At 42.8% G+C, this 25,662-nt stretch overlaps 1 protein-coding gene across 1 annotated transcript in view; it reads right to left on the bottom strand.

Annotated features, from left to right (window-relative positions):
* Positions 1-25,662, bottom strand: part of Htr2a (5-hydroxytryptamine receptor 2A) — a 66,646-nt gene that overhangs the window by 2,265 nt on the left and 38,719 nt on the right.

The following is a 25,662-nucleotide window of genomic DNA, read 5'->3' as shown; positions in this document are numbered from 1 at the left end:
GAAATATTTAAAAAGTAAATAAATAAAATAGCATTTATTCTCACTGCCAAGGGAACATAGGTTACATTTCTTTTGTTTACACAGTACTTTATAGGCAGTTTTAGATCTTCCTTTCCCATTTTATATTCATTATAAGACTGAATTGCTTTTGCTTGCTGAGACAGGGTCTTACACTAGACCAGGCTAGCCTCAAACTCACATAGATCCCACTTCTTCAGGTTCTTGAGTGTATTTGCCAACATGTACAGCTTTAAAGTTAAACAAGTTTTTAAACTATTTTTGAAAAAACACTTTCTGATACTAATTTCAGATAATCCAAATGAATTTGGGTTAGCTTTAAAAAGCTTTTATCTTGGAGAAATTTTAACATCTGCAAAATCCAAAAAGAACAAAGGCAAATGTTGTCCCAGGGAAGCCTTATAGCATTTACACTTGTGAGCTCAAAATGAATGTTGTGTCATCTTTGTCTGGGATGGTCCTCCTTGTTGTGAAGTAAACCTCAGACATCACATGATTAAACAGGTATACATCTTATTGTGTAGATCTAAAAGTGACACACTTTCAGAGAAATCTTCGATCACATACTGGCTTAACCATGAAGAGAAACTTACTGTTTCCTTCACATCATGAAATATAGAATTCGTGTTCAGACTTCTCATTGTTTCATAAAAGTCATATATATTCACAGCAGAATACCTGATAGGATGAATTACCGAAAACAAGACAGCAGCAGACTTTTATTGTCAAATGTATGACTTAGGTACACTGGAACATGGGCTTGCAGCCAGTGAGTTGCTCTATGCTCAGATTTGGAGCATCTCTAATGGTCCTTCAGGTACACGCTCAGGCAGAGGAGTACAGCAGCGAGGAAATATCACAGCTGGCTCTGATCATGCTAATTTTTCCTCATGGTGATTGGACCCTACTTTGTGAAGTTTAGCTTGACCTTGATGGGAAGTTTTGTTCCTATTTGGAGCTCAGGCAATTTGAAAGAGGCTGATTAAGCCAAAGCAACCATGGTTCACTTCTTGTTATGTTATTTTCTCTGCCACAAAGGCAGAGATGGGAAAGGAGAAGAAACAACTGCAAAACTCACTCCAAGTTTGCCTCTTTCACCAAAGGATGGACAGAGGCTTTGTTTCCTTCCTGCACTTTTCCTGTATTTTCAGTTTCCCAAGTTGCCTGATAGAGGGCCCTGGTGGTGCTTTCAGAGGCTCTGTAGCCCCAGATGCTGCTCTCAGGCCAGCTCAGCACAGAGTCAGGGGCCACTGCTTAACCCCTGCCTTGCCATCCAACAGGAAAAGTTTCCTTTGAGGACGTGTACTACAAACACTGCAGCAGCAGTAACAGCAGCAACGACAAAACAAGAGACAAATAACCAAACTCTGCATGGTCAGAAATGAGTTTGGCGCTCTCCAAACACCGGTGTGGCTGTCCTAACATTCTGCTGTTGGGAGGGACAGTAGCTGGAACTTAAGAGTGATATTTCGCAAGAACATCTGTCTGTCTCCCCCGCCCTCTTGTGTGTGTGTGTGTGTGTGAGAGAGAGAGAGAGAGAGACAGAGAGAGAGACAGAGAGACAGACAGAGAGAGACAGAGACAGAGACAGAGACAGAGAGACAGAGAGACAGAGAGAGAGTGAGAGAGAGAGACAGAGAGAGACAGAGAGAGAGAGAGAGAGAGAGAGAGAGAGAGAGAGAGAGAGAGAGAGAGAGAGAGCGCTTGCCCACCATCTGGGGCCATATTGGAGCCTAAGGCTGCCATCCTCCTTAATCACTTCCTCACTTTATGTTTTGAGACGGGAATCTCTCACTGAACCCAGAGCTTGCCATTTAAGCCAGACTGGAAGGCCAGTGCCCCCTGATCTATCTGTTTCCATCTTGCTAGTCCAGATGGCCAGTGAGCCCTTGATCTGTCTGTCTCCATCTGGTCCCTCCCTTTTGCTGCCATGCCCAGATTTTTGCATGAGTATTTAGGATCCAAACTTGGGTCCTCATACTTGCCCGGCATACACTTTGCCCCCTGAACTGTTTTCCTAGTCTGATAAGACTCCCTTTGAGTGTCATTTTCCCATAACTCCACAGTCTCTAATGATAATATTTGTCACTTGTCTATGCAAGATCATTCCAGATTTTTTTGTTTGTTTTGTTTTGTTTTTGGAAGGTGAACATAAATGACATCCAGTGATAATTTTTGTGGTAAATAACTCTTAATTTATTGCCACTGTGTCCCTGCCACATTGTTGAGGACATCCTCTGAGCCAAGAGTTATGACTGTAGGGGAACCCTCCTCTGAGACCTTCTGATACCTCACCAAATTTCAGAAAACTAACCCTAAAAGATAACCTATGATTTATAAGAGAGCTTTCTTTTTCTGCCAATATTTGAACTCATATCTGTGAGAGATGCTTCTTGTAGTCATCCAGTCTCATTATACAGACTCCCTGCTTACTGATTAGAATGGATACACTGGACATCCATTTCAGATGGGTTTAGATTTGAGTCTTGGCTATGGCTCTGGGCTCCTGGGGTGATTTTCAGTTCTTCTATAATATGAGGCTGGTGCCAATGTGCCTTCATGAATGGAATGGGGATAAAATGGATCAAATATGCAGAGCACCAGGATGGTGCATGACCCAAAGGAGATAGAATAACAACTGAAAAGCAGGTGGCAATAATTTTCCTGGTGTCATTACTGAGAAAAAAAGGTATCAGCAGTGTTTTATTTTAATTTATTTTGTTTAATCTTTCTATGCTAGCCTTTATATAACAGAGTTTATAAACCAAAAGAAGCAAAATAGTGTTTTGGCTGCTTACTATTGGCTATGTAACAATGATGTAATTATTAGCTTTTGCCAGGGTCATGTGAGGTCTCAATCAATTTTAATTTGGTATGGCTAGCACTGTTGATTACTTTTCTAATGTGATGGATTATAGCCATTACTATTAGTCATGATGCAAATAAACAGACTATCATCTGTCCAAAAGGTATATGATTTTGTTGTTAAACTCTTGAGTATTCATTTTCTTGATTAATACAAGGAAGGTCCCACCTTGAAAGCCTTTTGCCCTATTACTTATTACCTGGTAATTTGTAATGAGTGGCCATTTTCAGTGAACCAGAATGTAGGACAGCCTAAGGCACCCAACCCCTCGATCAGTTGAAATTTGTTACTTTGTCTTGGGTTGGCAAGACACACAAACTATCCACCCCCTATGGGATGTTTTCATTTCTGCAGCCCTGGAAGGAAGGGTGATGGAACCACTCATATGGACACCAAGATTCTCTCTCTAAAATGTCTGAGATAAAGCACTAACTCAGGAAGGTATGGTAGGAGGTCATAGGGAGGATTGTTTTGGGCTTAGAGAGGACACCTTGTTTGGATGGGGGACCATCAAAATCACTGGTCTTTAAATGTCCCATTTCTCTTCATTAGCAACAAAACTATCCTGATTATTGCTGTATACCATTTGTTTGTAGTAGTTCTTCCTGAAACACTGTGGTCAGCAAATGCTTGTAAATGGTAGTTGGAAAGTTAAAGCGGTACTCTAGAAAGAAGGGAAGAATTTTTGGTCAAAGAACCAAGGTGTGTAGATAGGCTTCCTGTGTACAATAAGGAGTGCTGAAGCATGCTCCTACCAAGAGAAGTGAAGAATGCTGGCTGATAGCCAGGAGTATGATCACAGTCATCTCAAGTGCATTAATTTTCTGGCTGCTTTGTTTGATAATAGTGGCTTTTGGAGACCTGACATCTCCTCTCACTTGAAATTCCTGCATATTAAGCATTTTGCTTTATGAAGAGACAGTGGGTAGCTTGAACTACGTGACTCTGCATTTTGTTTAATAAGTTTTTTTCTCCTTAGAAGTAGAAAACAGCAATCAAAATTCACTAAAGGTATTGGATCTTCTGTGCACACTTTTTATTCCTCTGCATTAACATTCAGACAGTGAAGTGAACGGGAAACACAGACACTAAGAACGCAAAGGCTTTGGAGGGTGTTCTCTTTGAGCTCGGCTCTCTGTGCATCTCTAGTTAGCATCTTGCGGTGGACTAAAGGATCTTAACTCTGAACTACTGGCTGTGACAGATGGGCTTTTCCTTTTAATCCTATACATTCATGATTTAGGATCTTGCAACTACAAATGGTTCTTTTGTGGCAACTACTTTTCTTTAGATGTAAGAAGTTTGAAGTGCTAGGTAGCAAGGGTCTCATGGGACACTGAGAGTTGGTGGGGGGCTTTCAGTGTATAGAGGAGATGATGGAAAGAGGTATTTCATGAGCCAGAGGAAAATTTTGAGTCATGCATTTCAGTTTCCCTCAGACTGTCACCTTTTCTTTGTATTTGGACACTTGACTCTTTTTAATTATAAGAGAGGATTTACTAGCAGTTTGACAGAAAGCACCATAAGCCAATGCTACAGGATAATCTTCAGGCTCCAGGTAAAAGGAAATTGATTCTCTGTGGGGAAACTGGAAATGGCACTCACCAACCTGCAAGCTCTAATACATGGCAACATTTCAAGATATTTTACACACACGCATTCACTCCACCTTGACCTTTTAACAGACTGGATAAACATTGTGCAGACTACCTAAGAATTGATAAGAATTTCACCATAAGGAGATGAAAATTGGCACTAGCTAAGTAAGTTATGTAACTTACTTAGAATCGCATAAAATTTAGGGTCAAAATTAAGACTTCTACCAGTCTTTTAATTTTTATGTGATATTTAAAAACTGATTTTATAGTAGTTATAAAATCTAAGACTATATCAGAGCTCATTAATGTTGATTTCAGAAAGTCCCCAATAATCCTAAAAGCTTTTGACTAGCACAGATACAAATTTATATATAGTCTATGAGAAAGATAGAACTTTCATCAGATTATCTGAAAACATAGCAACCAACATCATTAATTACCATTAAATTTCTCAGATGTTGCATGGACAGCACATACACTTACACACATGTACCTACTCATTTACCTCCTACATGTACATATCATACATACACTTATAATACACACACACACACACACACACACACACACACACACACACACACACACACACCCTTCTTCAATGCTTCTCTGAACTTTGATTCTTCATTCTTAATCTCAAAATAAATCTCCTGGTGAGACATTACATTTCTGAGACTAGAAATTAGAAAGCAATTTAAAATCCTCATTAGGTCTCTGTCACATATAACAGTTGTCCTCATCTCTGGCTGTACATTAGAATCACCCAGGAAGCTTTTAAAAATTATGATGCCTGGGCCTCATTCCAGACTGATTTACAGAGTCTGAGAACTATGAATGCCCAGGCTCTGTCTTGACCTTGAAGCAAAAGCCATGTCTGTGACCTCTGAGAGCTAAGTGGTGTGCAATGTGGAGGCTGGCTGCCTGGTTGCCCCATCTTAGATTCTTTGTTCTGTTGGCCCTCTCTGTTTTGTAGCGAAGGGACTATGCTTGGAAACTCTGTGAGGATCTCCCACAGAAGGTAGGTAGAATTCTGACTTGGAGATGCAGATTGCTGGCTGCCACTTCAGCTCCCATCCATGTTTCTTCTTTCAGGGAAGTGTTATTTATATTTACCATTTTGCCTCTTGAAAATATAAGTACCTGAATCGTATCAAATAATTGAAATCATTAAAGCTTATTATTAAAAATTCATTTATTAATATCATGGGGTGGGCACATAGGCCACATCATATGTGTGATGGTCAGAGGATAATTGTGTGGAGTTGGTTCTCCCCTCCCACTGTCAGTTCTAAGGACCGAACTTAGGTCTCAGGCTTAGGCAGCACGCACCTGCTGAGCCATCTCACTGTCCCTGAAACAAATTATTATAACCTTGCTTTGCTGCCGAAACCACAAATAAGAAAGGAACTTTGGGTGATGGCTATGTAAATTATCGTGGTTTAATTATCCTATGGCATATTCAGGTACCAAAACTTATGTTATATCTCATATATGTATATAGTTATGATTGTCTAATAAAACAATAATAAAACTCAAATATACTGTTTCTTTTTAATAAGCATATAGTGGTGAATGTTACCCACCATTACCAAGTATTCTTTTCTCATTTGAATATTTAGCAACATTTAGGCAAAGGTTATGCCTGGTCCATATTATTGAACCCCAACTTTTATTATAGTTTCCCTGAATTTCTTCTGGGTACAGATTTTCTGAATAAGCTTTGCATGGGATACATCTCATTTTGGCAGCTCCAGTCTTCAAGGTATGTGTAGAAAGAGTCCTGGTTCATCTCCTGTAATCAGACTGGTGACTACCCTAGTTGATATCAGAGAGCTTCATCGAGTAACTGATGGAAACAGATGCAGAGATCCACAGCCAAGCTCTGGGAAGAGCTCTGGAAGTCCAAGGGATTGTATGAGCCAGGAGGGTCAAGGTTATGATGGGGAACCCACAGAAACAGTTGACCTGAGCTTGTAGAAACTCATGGACTCTGGACCAACAGTTAGGGATCTTGCATGGGACCAACCTAGGCCCTCTGCATGGGTGTGACAGTTGTGTAGCTTAGTGTGTTTGCAAGACTCCTAGCAGTGAGATCAGGACCTGTCCCTGGTCTTAGCTGGCTTTTGGGAACCTATTCTCCATGCTGGATTACCTTGCCCAGCCTTGATGAAGGGGAGGGGTTCGATCCTGCCTCAACTTGATGTGCCAAGCTTTGTTCACTCTCATGGGAAGCCTGCCCCTTTCTGAATGGAGGTGGAGGAGACGTGGATGGGGAGAGGGGAAGGGAGGGAACAGGAGGAGAGGAGGGAGGGGAAACTGTAGTCAATACATAAAACCAATGAAAAAATGTTAATAAAATAAATAAATTAAAAAAGAAAGAGTCCCGGTGTCTGGAAAGGGTGTGGCAGCTATGTGTCCACACAACCCAGGTCTAATAGAAGTCAAATCCACCTGTGGGTTAGGACACTGGATTAACCATACTACAGTATAGAGAACCCACCACCTTCCTAACGCTCAAGCAATTACCAGTCACTCAGCTTGCCCTAGAAAGCCTTAGCAGTTTGGTCTTTATGTAATTCACAATTGGTAGATTTTCACCTGATCCTGTAGCCTTCTCTCTCTCTCTCTCTCTCTCTCTCTCTCTCTCTCTCTCTCTCTCTTTCTCTCTCTCTCTCTCTCTCTCTCTCTCGCTCTTCTTAATCATGTCTGGACTATTCAGGACAGCATTGCACCTGGTTTGCCTTTTAGGTTAACCACATGGTGATTTGAGATGTTCCTAAGACCTGCCTCCTCTCACGTGCATCTCACCCCAATGACTTGGTTGATCTAATGCAGTGCCCTGTTACTAGTAAGACAGGTTTCTCTTTGTATACCTGGAATACATTGGAGGGCTGGCTTTAACCCAAATTTATTTGGCATTGGACAGAGGTGGGTCCATGTGGACTTTGGCTGTCATGGAAGAGAAACCACAGGGAACAGCTTAGGGGTGCTAGTCTGATAGTAATATGACAAATATATCCTCGTATTCTTAAAAGGCTAGCATCAAGGGGCACTATAAGTAGTAATCAGAGTATAGTGACTCACATCTCATTTCTCCTCTGGACCAATTCCGATGCCATCTACTTCTCCAAATGCTCCACGAATGACCTTTAATGGTTCCAGGATTTCTGCTAAGCAAGGGCTTGGGTAGGGCAGTGGGTTGGGCATCTGGGGGCGGGGAACCTGTCTCATGGCTACACTTGCATAGGAAGCAGACTTTTTATTTTGTATGATTACCTCACATGGTATTGGGCTGCAGATGGGGACTAGTGTTCCAAACTGCCTCCTATTCCTTCAAGCCATTTCCCAAGGCACATCCCTTGTGAAAACTTCTCAAAATCATCTCTCTCTCCAATATGCTCTCTCTCATCACTCTATATTCATCCCTGACTCCCTCCTCATTTACCTGGTGCTTCCAACACCTTAGCATTCCTTTTCTTTAGAGGTTTCACTTCACTCATGGGATGGTGATCTCATTAGCAGCAGAGATGCTTTTTCTTAAAAACTTATTCTAAGTTCAGACCTCAGATAAATGCTGGCGGGGTAGGGAGCAAGCATGAGAAGGGAAAAGGGATGGGTGGGAATCATAATACATTTTATAGACATTTCTTGGAATTATTGAATAATCTCAGTGTTTCTCAGTTTTGCTTGGGAAACACAGTAATGAGGTTTTAATTAGTTATAAAAGGCAAAAGAAAGCAAAATGGACACTTACATGAGACAGAAGAGCTACCCACGGGATGAGGCAGCACAGAGCAGACTACTTGGACAGCTAAAATTACAGGGGGTGGTGGGGATGGGTGTCCATGGTGCCATGTGGAAATCAAGGATCTCAGTTCAATTCCATTCTACTTTGATTCCTGGGCTGGTATCTGTCCTTTTATTTTCCTTAAAGCTGTTTCTCAGGTAAACTGATTGCTGAGAAACTAGAGAATTGTACAGAGGGGGAAGACAGGGTTTAAAAACCTGAAATTTGTCTCTCGACTGTTCATCAGTAGCTGAGTGACCTTAGGCTGTGGAATTATAATGATTCCATTTGTAAGGTAAGGTATGTTTGTGTGTGTGTGTGTGTGTGTGTGTGTGAGAGAGAGAGAGAGAGAGAGAGAGAGAGAGAGAGAGAGAGAGACAGAGACAGAGACAGAGACAGAGACACAGAGAGACAGAGATAGAGAGAGTCAGGGACAGACAGAAACAAACAGATCGAGAGAGAGAGACAGAGACAGAGACAGAGAGAGATCCATCTTTATCTTCAAATGGGACTGTAATGAGGAAATAATGATATACTGGTTCAGAATTATTTTATAAACTTATAAGATTTATTTTTTAAAAAGCAATGACAATTCACTTCATTCAGGGTGCGTTTCTTTAGTAATACAAAGGGCATAGGAGAAGCATTGGGAAGCCTGGGATCTTATGGGGAAATTTAAATGTGCATACATGATTTATTAAGGAGGCAGTACAGGAGGAAATGAGATCAAGAGGCAAAGTAGAAGGCCCGGTTAAGCAAGGCTGAATCATGGCAGAGTGTGATGCCCATGATGAGTTCACATTTCTGGAGAGAGTCATGTAGGAGACAGATGCTAAGCTGGCCCTGTGGCTGAACATCTGGGTGGGCTTCTGGACCGAAGGCAGGATCCAGGAGGGGGTCTGTGTGCACCTTGGCTGAGGAACACCTGGCCTTGTGCATCCCAGTAGGCAAGCGCCTGGCCATGTGTGTTTTGGCACAGGTGTGCCTGACCTCACTATGGGCCAAGGAAGTCTCCAGTTTATCGTGCAGCTGCAGGCTCAGAAGCAAGCATACATATTTCCTTTGTTTTGTTCTGTTTTCTTTTTTGTTCTGGAGTCAAACCCAAGGCCCTGTCTATGCTCTTCAAGGACATCCCCACTGAGCTACAAACTAAGTTCCACACCAATGTCTTGCTTCTTGTTATAGACACTGAGTAGCCCCTCCATCTGGGTCAGCAATCAGTTTTATCCATCAAACAAATGTTTAATTGAATCTCCACTGAATGAGGTACTTAGGAATGCAAGAAGAAGAAGAAGAAGAAGAAGAAGAAGAAGAAGAAGAAGAAGAAGAAGAAGAAGAAGAAGAAGAAGAAGAAGAAGAAGAAGGGCTTTAGTATAAACAGTTGCTTTATAATCCAAGACCTTTCATGGTCATCAGTCCCAAGGAAGACTGGGAGAGAGGGAGAGGGAAGGGAAGCAAGCAGAATCAGGGTTATACCAGCACCATACTGCTAAAACCATGATGCATTCAGGGAAATCTGCATTCTCCTTGAACTTTGTTGTCGTTGTTGAAGGGTACTATAATGTATACTTGCAGTTCTGGGACATTCAGTCTCAAGACTTGTTTACACATTAAAAATCATTAAAATGTCCAGAAAGCCTTTTGTTTTGGGGAGTTTTAAGTATCTATTGTTTCAGAAGTTCAAAAGAGCACTTTAAAGACAATCATTAATTGATTCATTTAATAATAAAATATTATATATAGACATGTGTAGCATATTTTAAACAAAAAGGCCCCTGTACTCCCCCAAATGAATGTGAGGTGGCACTGTTTTGTAAGTGAAAATCTCTTTACCATCAGGTTTCACAGAAGATGATAGATTCACACGGCTCCACCTGCTTCTGTCTTTGTATTGTCACAAATCCTTCTAACTGGAAACTGCACCCTGCCCGCCTTAAGGATGAAAGGGAAGAAGGAAAATGCCTTCTTGAAAATACCATTGACCCCTTTGGACTTCCTGGGAGTGACCCTGGGATTCCCAAAGACCTTCACAGCATACTTAAAACCACCAGTGTAATAGAGAAAAACAATTAGTTTTCATCAGAAAAACCCAGTTTGGATGCCCTGTTACTTGAAGCAAACCTCTTCATTTCTCAGAGTTTCCTGTGTAAAATGAGGATTCCTCAGTATTGTCCCTTGAAAGGACTGTCATCAGGAATAGAAATGAGACTTGCTGTACCAGTAGTGGCGATTGTGGCAGTATCTAACAGCTGGCAAAGAGAAGAATGCTCCCTTAATGTTTAGAGTTCTTCATTCTGTCTGAAATTCCTGCTGTAGCCCAAACCTCCAGCCACCCTTGTTTGGTTCTAACAAAATGCTACCATCCTTACGACTTTGAAGATGTGTGCACGACTTAACTCCTCTGCACAAACGTCTCTATTAACATGAAACCACTAACCTCCCAAGATAGGGACCCTGCCGAGCAAGACTCTGTCCTAGGATGGCTTGAAACAGAAGTGCTGAATGTGACTTCTGGGGTGGGAACAATGGAGTCATCCACCAACACTGAATAATGGGTGCAAATGCAAAAAAATGGACATGGCTTAAGAAAACACATGAGGACACAGATTCATAGAGCGAGGATAAAAGAGATGTCCACCATGGCCTTCCTCTCTGGGCCTTCGGATAGCTGGGCTCTCTTGAGCATTGGGGTCCATGGGGATTAGTATGAGTGACCCTCTTCTTACAAAGTCCCCAATGAAAGGTCTGCATTGCCCTCTTTGTTAGAAAAGGTCTTTGGATTTAAAAATGGTAGCTGGTTCTGGCTAATGTAGCAGAAACCGACACTGAGCACATCAAGAAATGTGGGAGAGGCCTGGGCTCCAGGATGAAATCTCAGAAGTGAAACTATACTGCGGATGCAAGGGGTGGGTGAAGAACATTTCAATGTTCTTTGCCTGATTAGTGCTCACGAGACTGCAGAAGTGTCCCTTCTGTACTTGGGCCTCAGGGGCTGGGTCTCTGGCAACAGGTGCTGTAGATCCGTGAACCAGCACCTGATAACTGCTTCATCTTGTTTGTTCCCTTCACTCCTTCCAAAGTCCAAGTTTGACCAGAGCATTTCTGCTGGCTCCAAGGGTCCTAGGGAAAGTTGGGAAATCAGAGTTCTGAGAAGATTTGGAGTTCTCAAGAACCCCTTCTAAATATTGAAGTCACTTCGAGGACAGTCATAGCTCTGGAGTGCAGTGGCTGGCACTCACTTTCCTCAACATAAAGTAGGACAAGCTGTTGTGGATTATTTTAACTGAGTGAAGATGTGTCACATTTGTTTATGCTGTGGAATATTACTTTAACTGAGAAAAGACGACTTGCATTTGTTTATGCTGCATTTGCTTAATGATGTAAGGGTGTGTTACATTTGTCCATGCTGCATTTGTTTAATTATGATAAGACATGTTGCTGTTTCGCCTTGCCTGCCTAAGGCACCTAATAGAAAGCTGAATCGTCAATAGCTAGGTAGGAGAGAGATAGGTGGGGTTTGTGGGTAGAGAGAATAAACATGAGGAGAAATCTAGGCTTGAGAGAGACGAAGAGAAGAACGAGGGAGAAAGAGAGGGACATGCTGGGGCCCGAAGCCAAGCAGTCGCCAGCCAGACACAAGAAGCAATGAAAGCAAGATGTATAGAAGGAAAGAAAGGTAGGAAGTTCTGAGTCAAATGTAGTTGAGAGAGAGAGAGAGAGAGAGAGAGAGAGAGAGAGAGAGAGAGAGAGAGAAACAGCTTAATTTAAAAGAGCTAGACAGAAATGAGCCTAAGCTAAGCTGAGCATTCATAACTACTAAGAAGTGTTCTTGTCATGATTTGGTTGGTGGCCTAAAAACAAACAAACAAAACCAGGTACAATATGCAACTGCTATAATGGCCTTTTTCAGAGGTGCTGATGATAAAATTTCATTTTCCCCCATTTCCTACTTCTCTTGGATTCTGTTCTCCTTTTCAGTGATCTTTGCAGTTAGCATATGGTCACATAGCAAGATGGAACAGTTGATAAAGTACCTACCACACAAACTCAAGGGCTTGAGTTAAGATCCTCAGAGCCTGCATAAAAATCAGGCATAGCAGCATACATATATAACTCCTGAACTCCAAGGTGGGGCAGAGATGGGAAGATCCTTGGTACTCATTGGCCAGCTAGCCTAGATGAATCAATGGGGTCTAGGTTCAGTGAGAGACTCTGGCAGAACTGGGAAGATGGCTAAAAGGGTAGGAGCATTTTCTGAAGACCTCAGTTCAAATCTCCAGCCCCCACCTGAGAAGCAGGCCTTGGTCATGTACCGTTGAAATGCTGGCACACTATTGAGGATGGAGACAAGAGGATCACTGGAGCTTTCTGGACACCAGCCTAGCTTCAGGCGCAGTGAGAGACCTTGTCCCTTGTCTCAAAAGAGTAAGGTGGAGAGAGTGACAAAGCAAGGTCTTCCTCTGACTTCCCCACATTCCCATGGTATGCATACCTGGTTAGGTGTGTACACACACACACACACACACACACACACACACACACACACACACACGGTCAAAGACAACACTTGACATTGACCTCCGGCCTCCACAGGCATGTGCACACACAGCTACAGCACCTTCTTTCATACATGCACACACATGAATAAACACACACACACACACACACACACACACACACACACACACACACACACACACACGTCAATTTGGAAGCACAAAGCACTTACTGACAGCTGTGAACTCAGAGGCTTATGCAGCCAGTGTTTATAACTCAGGAACATATCAGAGCTATGATGCAGTGGGAGATGGTTGGGAGACTGGTGCTAGGCAAATAATAATATCAGTGTCCAATAATATCTGTGTTCAATTAAAAGGAAAACAGAGACACATTGGACAAGTAAAACAAAATGTGTCTGTGGGCGAGAGACACTTTTCCATTTTGTTATTAGCTTGGCAAGCTTGGAGCTTTAGAGAATTTCTCTTGAGATCTTTTTTAGTTCACATCCCTCATGAGCTTTTCACCTTGGCCTTACTCTTGGGGTCACTGTCCCTGTAGTGATAAACTGACACAATTTCTACCACAGGGTTCAAAGTAACCTGAACCCTTGGGCTCAGAAAACACTACTTTTCATAGGTAGGTAAGATCTCAATTTGACAGTGCCTGGAGGCATTATTTGGGGACGTGAAAAAGTCCCTAACTAGCAACTTCATTTTCTAACCCTAGCTACCCTTCAGTTCCCTACTGTCTTAGTTGTGCTGCAGCTCCTAGAATTCTTGAGGCTTCTCTATGATTTCACCTTTCAACACCTGTCTAGTTGGCTCAGACCCCCACATTTTTAATCCAGCTTAGGGGGCCTCAGGATGAAGATCTCAGAGCTCTGCTTTCTCTCAAGTTGTATTTGCTAGTTGAGCAACACTAAAGCTGCTAGTCAGTGAAGAGTTTACCACTTTTGCCTTCTGCAAAGTTCTGCATACCCTGACGTGTTAGTTCCGGGATATGGAGGGAGAAATATTCATTCCTATAACTGAGAAACGTGTCTGGGTTTGAATCCCTACTTGTACATGCTCCATTGATGAATTTATCTGGTTGTTATCAAGAAGATCGAATCTAGCTTTCTTGTGAAGAGCTCTAGTAGAGCTTAATGGCCACAGAATGAAGCAGCTGTCCTTTATATTCAATGTTCCAGGCAAACATACACTCAAAGGCAGCAAGCAGGGAGAAATGACCCACCAGGTATCAGGCTCTGTGTAGGTCATCACAGATCTTCTACTCCACAAGGAACTGATGAGGCAGCAGGCATTCATCTCACTTTGTGAAGAAAACACAGATGCCAATATAGTCTATAGTTTGCTGTCAGCCTTGGAGCTAACAAATGAATGAGCTAGGATAGGAAGCTAGATCTGATCTACTTTCTTCCATAACTCAAATGTTTTAGGACCTTGGCCTGGTGGACTGATGTTAGCCTCGTCTGGTTTAACTAGGCTGTTGTGTTTATAGGCCAGTTGGAAGGAGTTTTTGTAGATCCCTTGACAGTGTGAGGTTTATTAGCATTTTCATGACTTTCCTATTGAAGCCAGTGCTTCTGGGCTCTGAGGATTAAGCGCATTCACTCATGGGAGCATTGAGATGCATATGGAAATTATTCAATATCCCAGATTACTTAAACATGGATAAAGGAACAGAAAGAAGAGTTCAAAATAGAAACAAACAGAACCTGTACCCCAAAGGCAGGGCACTGTCCACACTCAGTAAGATACAATTATGAGAGCTTCCCTCTCAACTTTGCAGCTCTCTAATGGGCATTCCTCCCTTTGCATAGCAGTGCTATGGGCTGCATTCCATTGCCTATTGCCCTTAGCCCAGGAAAGGGCACTGCTGTGTGTAAATCCTTGGCTCAAGATCTTAGGAGAAACATTTTCATTTTGCTCCCTCCGAGCATCCTAATGATGCTGGGAACCTGTACACTTTGCACCCTGTACTTAATGACCACATCTATCTTTCTATTCCCATTGCTATACCTATACTGCCAGCCTTTCGGGCTCATGTTTGATTTTCCCCACTGTTCATGCTGCTTCACGTCCTGCCTATGTATCTTTGACTCTCCATGGCATGCTCTGACCTTCCTCCTTTCCTCAGTTGGCACTACTCACTGCCTTTTGTAGGATCCAACACTGCTCTGTTGACGTCTGTCTCTGTTCTTCAGCCCCATAAACGTCTTTATGGTCATAGGACTTACTGATTCCACTGTCAGGACACGTTCCGCTAATACGCACATAGCCATGAGGGTTAAATGGTATTCAGAAATACCCTCTAATCAGAGGTCCCCTCCTGACCATTTAGTCTGAACTGGCCCAAATTCCCTCACTTTGAAGAGTTAAGGGGTCAGGCCTGGCTCTTGGGTCCAGAATCCCCAGACTGTGGGGGACCCAGAAGTCATGCTGAGATCTGTGCAATATTTTTATGAGTGCATATATTTTATGTGTATTTGTGCCATGGGGGTGGTTATTTAAAATTCAGAGCCATTAAGATGAGGCTGAGGTGAAAGCAGGCCATGGCTTCCCAGAGGAGACATAAAAAGGAAAGCGATGTGTGGTAGCTTCTGGAACTTGGTTTGAAGGAATAATTGCCTGTTACTATAAGCCCTTAATGCCCATCTTCCAGGTCAATATGTTTTAAATTACCATTTGCTCCACTCTTACAATGTTTAATTTCTGTCATTGAATTTCTGAGAACTGATGTCCTAGACCTGAACTGATGTTGACTTTTTCTCCTCCAACTTAGCCTATGGAGGATGCTGAAGGGCATAGAGAGCAGATTCCCTTAAAGAGGAGTGCAAACATTTACATGTGTCTGAGTTTAGAAGAGGAGGATTCTGCAAGCTCTGTAACACATAAGGCATTCGGAATCTCTGGGCCTAGATGAGCAGTGGCCTTTTTGATGCTGTCGCATAAGTGTGTTGTGTATACACCTGCTCATCGTGCCTGTTGGAAAATCAGGTTCTGGGCTTCCCAGTTCAGCCTTTTCTGGACAGTACTCTCCTGAGAACAGAAAAGGACTGTGTACTTAGAAAACATGGTAAGAAAGAAAAGTCACAGTCAAAAGGAAAGGTGGCAGATGTTTATGAGAAAATGCAGTGGAATGATGATAAGCTTCTGGGGGGGGGGTGGCACAACAACATCCAGGAAGAAGTTAATTTGCTGGGTTGTGCTCACGAGTTAACACAGAAGATTGAAGTCTGTTAGGCAAGAAGGGGCAGGCTTAGAATAATGAGACCATCTTTTTAAACAATATTGTGTGTGTGTGTGTGTGTGTGTGTGTGTGTGTGTGTGTGTGTGTGTATCTATCTGATTAAGTTGCCAACTTCTCTGTGATGTGAAGGGTAACTTTTAGATTTTGTAAGAGTAATAAGTTTTTTGCAGCCTTCTGAACATTTGCACCTGCTGTATTTTGTGGCAGGCATAATAATAATGGTGTGCCCTCATCTGATTCCTGGGATCTGTGGCTATGTTATGTTTCACAGTAAAGAGGAATTAAAGTGGCTGAAGTGGCAGGCGGCAATAAAGCATCCAGATCAGTTGACCTTAACAACAGATTACATGCCGTGGGCCACCCAGGTGGACCCAATGTCATCCCAGGAGTCTTTGGAAGTGGAAAAGGGAGGCAGGAGTGTTTGATCAGAGCTTCTCAGAAAGAGGAAGGCCCACCTGGTCCTGATTGGCTTTGCAGATAGAGCAAGTGCACAGGCCTAGTTTGTTTGGATGTTTGAAGGAGAAAGACTGGCCTCCAGGGAGAGCAACTCTAGCATTACTGCTGGTTACAAGGTATTATTTGCCCATATTCTGCTTGGATATCTCCATTGACGCTTGCATGGGCTGCAGCTCTCCCTCAAAATTTCCTAACCCCTGTGCTTAAAGCTCAGAGGCTGGTGAGTGACTCTCAATCCTCTTTGTGATATCATTGGTTACTGGATACGCATTTGGGACCACCAGCCAACTTAAAAATCCCCCATGTCTGTCTGAATCCATGAGGTCCGTCTTTACTTCCCAGGAAAGGCTGAGGGTGTGGGCACTGATATGTTCCACAGAGCCCCCTGAGTGATTCTGATGTAGCATGAACTGAGCTCTTCATTCTTCATAGGCTATGGAAGATTCTGGGCTACCACTGCTCTCTCTGCCTTGGACAAAAGGTGGCAACCTCTGGCCAGGCAGTGCAGACACTAAACCCGGGCACTGTATACATTGTGCTTTTCTCAGCTGTCCTCCACTCTGGGCTACGTATGCTTCTACAGGTGGACTAATGAGCTCTCCTTTGCAGAAATTCATTAGTTTCTGTTGGCTCTGAGTCTCTCATCTTTCTCCAATTATGACTGATAGTCTGTAGTACCAGCTAGTGTACCTTCAAGGCAGAACCAGGAGGCCCTCTTCACTTTTTGTTTATTTTTTAAATTTATGTATGTAGGCATTTTCTAGCATGCATGTCTTTGTACCACTTGTATGTCTGGTGCCTGTGGAGGCCAGAAGAAGGCATTGTATCCCCTGGAACTGGAGTTACAGACAGTTCTGAATTACCATATGGGTTTGGGGATTTGAACCCAGGTCCTCTGGAAGAGCAGCAGTGCTCTTAGCTGCTGAGTCCTCTCTCTAGGCTTCCTTCTGTACTTGTAATCCTGAAAGAAGGGGAAACTATCATGACCCAGCCAGGTGGGTCATTAGAACCCCTTAATCCTACTATGTGCCTAGAAATTACTCTGTTCCCTGAGCCATGCCTCCTGCTCCTCCCCACTAGGCTGCTTTAGTAGATTTGGCCAGAATTGGCTTTATCAGAACTTTCTTCCATTATGTGACACAAGAGGCACACCGCTGAGGGCACCCAGGCAGTTCTTTGCAGGCTGGACCGGTTTGGGAACAAAAGTTATAGGAAGAATATATCTATCATTCCAGGACTGGTGCTATCACACTTTAGTTCTTTCTGGATAGAAAGTTGTCCCAGGCTTTTATGGTCTACAGGACTCATGGCACGAGTTAGGAAAGACTCTTGTGCATGGGGAAATACTATGTCAGCTTGACATACCTAGGAAGAGGGATCTTCAGTTGAGCAATTGACTCTAATAGATTGGCCTGTGAGGGTCATTTTCTTGATTAATAATTGGTTTGGAAGGGCCCTTGGCCTACTGTGCACAGTGCCACAGTGTTACTGTCTGTAACTGTGCACAGTGGGCAGGTGGTCCTGGATGGCATAAAAAGCAGGCTGGCAAGCCAGTAGTAGCACTCCTCTGTGGTGTTTCAGTTCCTACCTTGCCTTCCTTCAATGATGGACTGCAACCTATAAAACAAATAAACCCTTTCCCACAAGTTGCTTTGGGTCATGGTGTTTTACAGTGATTATAGGATCAGAAGCTAACTAGAACAGTAGTAATATAATTAACTTTTTAAAAACAATCACATTCAAGGTAACAACAAAATAGTGTTGGTGGCCAGAGCATCAATCTCCAAAGCCCATTGTGGGCTGGGGCTGGTGGGCTTTATACAAAGTGCTCCAAGTCCTAAAAGTCCTACTCTCCAGCAGTGAGTGTGATCTTGCTTGGAAATAGACTGTCTGACCAAGATAAAGTCAGATTTGGGGGATGGCTCCAATCTAGTATTACTGATGGCTTTATATAAAAAGGGGGTCATTAGGGCCCAGAGGAATACCTGCTTTGTGAAAGTGAAGACAGAGATTAAGTGACAATATAAAAGCCAAGGGCACTAAGGATCACCATCATACAGGCAGAATCTAAGACAAGGGCACAGAGAGGACCCCAGAGGGAAGCAGACTGGATGCTACCCTGATCCTAGTCTCCTGATCTGCAGAGAGAGACAAGCACTGTGCTGCAGCAGCCCTATGGTCAATATTGCCCTTCTCTACCTTACAGAAGGAGTGCTGTAGATTGGTCAAACTGGGGGACACCTACTCAATTCACAGGCTAAAATATGGAAAGACTGACATCCACCTACAGAGACAGGAATGTCACAGGACTTACACTAGTATGTCTTTTAGCAAGGAGAACTTTGGAGAAATCCCTTTGGAGCCAGGGATGGACATGTCTCTTTCAGTTTGCAGCTCCATGGAGAGTGGTAAATTGGGGAAGGTATCCCCAAATGGATACACATTTTTCCTTGGTTTTCCTTATGCTTTTTGGATGCTCTTCATTCAAGGTATCCAGAAAACATGTAAACAGAGGCAGACTCCCCAAATTCCCCTCCCTAATGAAGGTGGCAGGCAGGCAGGTAGGAATCAATGAGAACTTTAAGACCTAGAAAAAAGTATTGTTCAAAATACATAAAAATTGCAATCTCAGAATTAATACATTTTGATCTCCATTAAAATGTTCCTACCCATTGGACATATCAGTTCTAATAGCTGAATAGCTAAGTTATTTAGCATGACACATTAATGTATATGATTAGATGTAAGTGGGCTCTACAAAAGTAAGAGGGGGTAAAGGTCTGAAATGACCATGGGCACTGGAACAAATGCTTTCTTCTGCTCCTACCTGCTCACACCCAGACCTTCTTACAAGAGGACCTGCTTCCCAGCATTCAGTAGAGTAGAATGATGACTTGGTATGAGTTGAGGACAAAGGGGTAGATGAAAGCAGTCCCCTCTGGGGCTGTGTCTCTGCTTATGCATTTTGCCTTAGAAAACTGAGCAGTTTAGCAGTGGGCTGAAAACAAGACTCGGATATTCTTGGGTCCCTGCCAATACCATCTCATTCCTTGTGAGAGAGTACCCAATTGAATTTTTTTCTCTATAGAAATTCATTGAAATAAAAGCAAAGCACCAGTCCCTCATAGATTTATAATCAAACTAATATACCATTTAGAAAAGATGAAGCCAAAGCTTAGGCACAGAGTTCTGTCTATCCAATGAAACTTCAATAAATCTAATTACTTTCATACTTTCCTTACAAAGGCAGGTGGGAAGGGAAAATGTTTAAATGTTGCTGGGAATGCTATAAGCTTCAGAAATTCAAGAGCTAGGAAACACAGCAAGGTTTCAAATAGCAAGAGAGCTTTTAAAATGGATGTGAGGATCAGTTGTTCCCAAGGGGTATGGGTCTTTTAAGTGCACATGGACACTGTGGTAGTTTGAATGAAAATGGCCCCTGTAGGCTCATAGGAGGTGGCGCTATTAAGGACAAGTGGCTTTGTTGGAGGAAGTGTGTCACTGGGAGTGGGCTTTGAAGTTTAAAATACTCAAGCCAGGCCCAGTGTCTCTCTTTTCTTGCTGCCTGCCAGTCCAGATGTAGAACTCTCAACTATCTGTCCCAGCACCATGTCTGCCTGCATGCTGCCATGCTTCCCACCATGATGATAATAGACCAAACCTCTGAAACTCTAAGCCAGTCCTAATTAAATGTTTTCCTTTAGAAGAGTTGCCATGGGCATGGTATCTCTTCACAGCAATAAAACTCTAACTAAGACAGACCCTGAACACACCTTCAAGTTTGTGGCAGTGAATTCAGCAAGACTCACTAGGCTTCTTGAACAAAATCCTAGGCTGGATAGAACATTAATGCAATCAAGGATGTTTGTTATGTAGGATTTCACACTTGAATTGCATTTTCTTAAAACTTAGATTAAGAGACATACCATTATTCAATTCTATAACTGATTCATGGTTATATTTTATCCATGGGATATTTTACAGAAAGTTTAAGTGTCAGAAATATAACCTTTGTCCAAAACAGCAGCAGTCCCTATCATTAAGCAGCTTATCAGGCCAGTAGGAGGCATTTATGTCAGTATGACAAATACTAGCATGAAGATGGTATAGGGTATGAGGCACAATGGCATCTTAGACCCAATGGGCTGCCATAACAAAATACCACCAACAAGGTCATTTACAGATCATAGAAATGTAGTTCTTACAGTTATGAAGGCTAGAAAATCAAAGATGGAGGCAACAACAATTGGGTGTCTGATATAGACTCACACACACACACACACACACACACACACACACACACACCTCCCCCCAAATGATATTCACGGTATCTTCACATGGTGGAAGGGCCAAGGTAGCTCTCTGAGGCCCCTTGTACAAAGGTGCAATCCATTTGAGATTTCTGCCCTTAGGATTTAATCACCTCTCACCAGCACATTGGTGATTAGGTTTTAGTGCACAGAATTGAGAACACACTCAAACATTCAGACCATATCATGCAGGGAGGGGCACTTGACTTGGATTTGAGAACTGATTAGGAAAGATTTCTGTGGAAAGTGATAGCCAAGCCTTCAAAAACACCAGGACTTTATCCAGACAAATTGGATAAATGCCCCAGAGGCAAGAAAGCTCAGCACATAATCAGAACTGAAAGCAATTCAATATGAGGTGAGGGTGCTCAAGAGAGAGAGAGGGGCTCAGACGAAGATGCAAGAGGCACATCTTGAAGGGGTTTGCAAGCCATTTAGAGAAAATATAACTGTATCCTGAGGACAGAAATGATGCAATGAGCGCCTTGGCCATATGGTAGATGGATTTGGACTAGACCATCACAGAGGATGCTACAGTAAACAAGATGGGCAGAGACAGAGCGCCGAGGACAGGAAGTAGAGGGTTCCTCAGATACTGGGAGATAGAATTGGCAGAATTAGTAATTAACTGGGACTAGACACTTAGGAAAAGACTGGTTGTTTCTAGCATAAGAATTTGTGAAAGGAGAAACAAGTTTTGAAGGAAAGATAATGCTTCCATATTGTACATCCTGTGTTGGAGGTAAAGTGTATCTAAATTGATATATGCTGAAGGAAGTCAGGACAGGAACTCAAACAGGGCAGGAACCACGAGCTGATGCAGAGGCCATGGAGGGGGTGCTATTTACTGACTTGCTCCCTATGGCTTGCTCAGCCTGCTTTCTTATAGACTCCAGGACCACCAGCCCAGGGATGGCACCACACACAGTGGACTGGGCCCTGCCCCACCAATCACTAATTAAGAAAATGTCTCGCAGTTGGATCTTATGGAGGCATTTTCTCAGCTGAGACTTCCTCCTTTCAGATCACTCGAGCTTGGGGCAAGTTGACCTAAGACTAGCCAGTAGATATGCTCACTGAGTTCTGAGGAGAGAGCTACTGGGAATTCATCTAGGACAGGCAGCTCTAGGGCCTTCAAGAAGGGAGTGCTAAACTGAGTTTTGAAGGATGAATGCTAGTGCTTAGGAGGCTAAGGAAAGAAAACACCCTAGGAGGAAGTGTGTAGGTGAAGCAGAGGAAGCCTGTGAGGAGCTGCAGGTGGTACAGAGGGGTGGAGACAGAAGGCAGGGCAGTCCTGATGGGCCTTCTACATCGTTTTTAATGTCTGGGGAAGTTAAAAAGAGCCAACGACTTCAAACAAGAGAGAGATGATATTTGTTTTAGACATTAGACCTGTCAATGGGAATAAAGCAGACCAATTTACAGAAAGCAGCATGAGTGCATTCAAAAGATCAGCTCCCATGCTGGGGCAAAGGCCAGGGGGTAGAGAGGAAGGAAGGGATTTGAGAGAGATCTAGGTAGCAGAAATGAGAAATGTAGGGTTCAATTAGGTATGGAGGAAGGTGGCAAGGACGGTGCTCAGGGCTCTGCTTTTGGCTACCTGGAAGATGGGCAATACCACCCGGGTGTTAGGGAAACGGGTGAAAAAAAAGTCCTGACAGGCTGGTCACAAACCTTGGTTTGTTCATTTTAATCTAATGTCATTAGTCTCTAAAAACGTTGAATTTGTGTCCCTACAAGAAACAATCATAATCTGCACCAAGGAATGTGATGTCACTTAACCGCTCTTCTTTTGGCAGTATTAAGTCTTAGGAGTTAGTTCCATATTTGGGAAATGTTTTTGCTTTTAGAAAGCAGCAGCAGCACTATTCAACATCCACGAGACTGATGAAATCCCTTTAGGATTCAGCACTTGCAGGACATTGGGGTCAAATAACCCAAAAGAATCAGGTGCTTCTCTGCAGCAGTGGCTTAGGTTTGGTCAGGTCTCTGAGACTCTGCCGTATGTGGTGCTGGCTCTTCTTCCAGGGTCTGCAGAGACGAAAACCGGCAGCAGGCCTTTCCTGAAAAAATTCTTCCTAAGTGTGTTCCATCACTGAATTGTGCCATCACATCCTGTTCATTCGAAGCACCACCCTTGCCAATATTCAAAGGCTGTTTTTTTTTTCCCCATTCCTTGTCTTTCTTCCTGCTACATAAGGTCCTGGGTGGGGGTGTACAGCTTCTTGACCTGGGCCTAACCAATAGCAGCATTATTACGTCTGCTGTGTAATCACCCTTCTGTAAATCCTGACTGAGTCTTGGAGATCCCTGTTTGCAGGCTCTTTTAAGCCAGCACCATGACCACATTGATGTTTAACAGCCCAGTTCCGTTTGTTGTCCTTACCAGCCACTGCTCAGAGCCCTGGGATCCTTCACCATTACCAATACACATCTCTCCCTTCTACTGAGAGTCTTTGATTTTTTTCCCGGTAACCTACCACTTAAAGCTCAACAACCCAGTCAAGCAGGCTCTCACCCTGGTGCTAAAACTGATGCTTGTTCAAGTTGGTCTCTGTGCTGTACATGCTTATATATGACTACCATGCCCTCACTGCCTTTAATTTGTTTTGCTGTGTAATGCATGGGAACTTCCACAGCAATTAGGTTAATATAAGAAAGGATTCCTAATGTTAGCCATGAACAAGCTCATTTCCATTAAAGGAGAAACAAAGCGTGGGTTTCTGCACATAGATGGGAGGTCGATGTATCTAATTGTGACAGAGTCAAGAAACACAGGAGAAAGGGTTGGGGACTGGAGCATATCATGTTTACTCTATTTTGAATGGGATACAATGTTTTATTGCTTTCAAAGAAAGTTAAGGCTCACTGAAAGCAGGCTAACTTGAAGTGTGTTGATTCTGCAATATCTTAAGTGAAGGATCTTGATTGAACCCTCCTCTTTGGCTGGCTTAATTGGATTCCAACTGGGCAGAACAGATTCTTAATCAGAATATATTTTATTTGCTTAAAATGAATATCACTACAGTTATCCCCTATTTATCAACAGAGTGGTCATTAAGAGCCATCGGCGGCTGACCTTGACAGATTCCATTACTGAAATAATGAAACCTGATGGGTTACTATTATTTGCTAATGATGCTCCATTGCAGAGAAAGCATGAAACTCGGGGGAAGAGAGCTACTTCAGGCAGGCTGACCCCGGGGAGAAGGTGAGGAAGGAATTAATAAAAAGCGTGGGATCTTGATGAAAAACAAATGCCTCTTGGGCAGAATTTCTACAAATGAAATGCAAATTTGGATATATGTCTTTTAGTCACCGGGCTGAAAATGTTGATCATTTAAAATTAGATTCTCCAGATGTGTTTGTGGGAGGCAGGAATGGGTGACTGACGAAGAGGGGAAATAAGAATTCATCCTTTGAAAAAGCTCTAGTTATTTCATAATAGCTCCGGGAACATTGAAAGCATCCAGACTTAGGAGGGGAATGAAGGGGAAAACCCCAGAACAAGATGGAGGAAAAGCAAGCTGACTCCTATCAACCTTATCAGCTTTTAGCATTTGTGAAATCTAGAAGCCTGAGTTGGTGGGAAAAGGAAGTAATTTTCTTAGTCCCCCAGCCCCAAGGTATTCACAGGTTAGCAGCATTTTCCTCACTGACCTATATTGAACTTGTCAAAACATTCCCTTCAGAAGCAAATTTTCATCTCTTTTAAATCTTTGACCCACAGAAAACAACCTAGCGATTTCATTTTTCTGGGCAGAGCCAGCAGTGTGCACAGGAGTATCTTCTCTTCTGTAACACACCTTGTGGGACACAGGGAAAGGCCTGTACCAGCTCAGATTTCCCCCACCTCTCTGAAATTTCCCATCACACCTGCATTTCTTCCCCTCTATGAAGCATTTTGATGTTTCTGCCTTCAATTCACATAAAAGCATCTGGAGGAGATAGTAACTTACACCCCTCTGCTCTTAGCATGTGGAATTTCAGCCTAAATGGAAGTCCTATCGGGGCTGAATCAAGTGGAGTGGATTATCTTTTCGTAATTATCATTTGGATGAGGGAAAATAGCACACAGAGACATTGGCAGAAGCCACTCCTGCCTGTCTTATGGCTTGAAGAGGGAGGCATCAGTTCTGGCGTAGCCAGTATCTACTATCCAGACTTTATGGCTCACTGATTCTCCAGCCAATAGTTGCATTGGAGCCCAAGGTAATGAATACTAAGCATACACGGGGACAAGTGCTTCATTTGTCTAGAAGACAGAAATGGAGTCTGTATTGTCAGGGAGTACGCTTGTCTCCCTGAGTCAGTGGTCTAGGCTGCTGCTGATTTCCTACACAAGAAATATGTTGTAGACCTCAAAATGACCTCTGTTTAAGAATACGAAATACCAGATATGAGTAAATTTTTGCCCTGTGCTGACCAACTATAATTACACAAGTGCAGTATCATTTGTAAGTATACTTGACTTTGATAATCAGGGCACAGCATGTAGAGAATGCAGATGAAATTTTAGACACAGCCTTTAAAGCGAGTAGCTCCTTTAAAAATACATTTTTCTGTATATCACTTTAAACACAGTATATCCTTTGTAGCTCTCACAGATTACAAAGATGATCACCCTGCAGACTGAGGGTCTGCAATATGCAAATGGGTGTGTTGTTGGGGAATTTATGCTACATTGTATTACCAAGTTGATTGTTTTTAATATAAAACACTTATTTTATGTGTACGGTTGTTTGGGGCTGCATATATATGTCTGTGCATGATTCATAACCCTGGTGCTAGCAGAGGTCAGAGAGGGTGTCAGATCCCCTGGACCAGAAGTTGGTTGTGAGCCACCATGTGGTTGCTGGGAATTGAACCCAGGTC

The sequence above is a fragment of the Cricetulus griseus genome (genome assembly GCF_003668045.3).
Source record: "Cricetulus griseus strain 17A/GY chromosome 1 unlocalized genomic scaffold, alternate assembly CriGri-PICRH-1.0 chr1_1, whole genome shotgun sequence".
Classification (NCBI taxonomy): Eukaryota; Metazoa; Chordata; class Mammalia; order Rodentia; family Cricetidae; genus Cricetulus; species Cricetulus griseus.
This window is presented reverse-complemented; position numbering and strand designations above follow the sequence as displayed.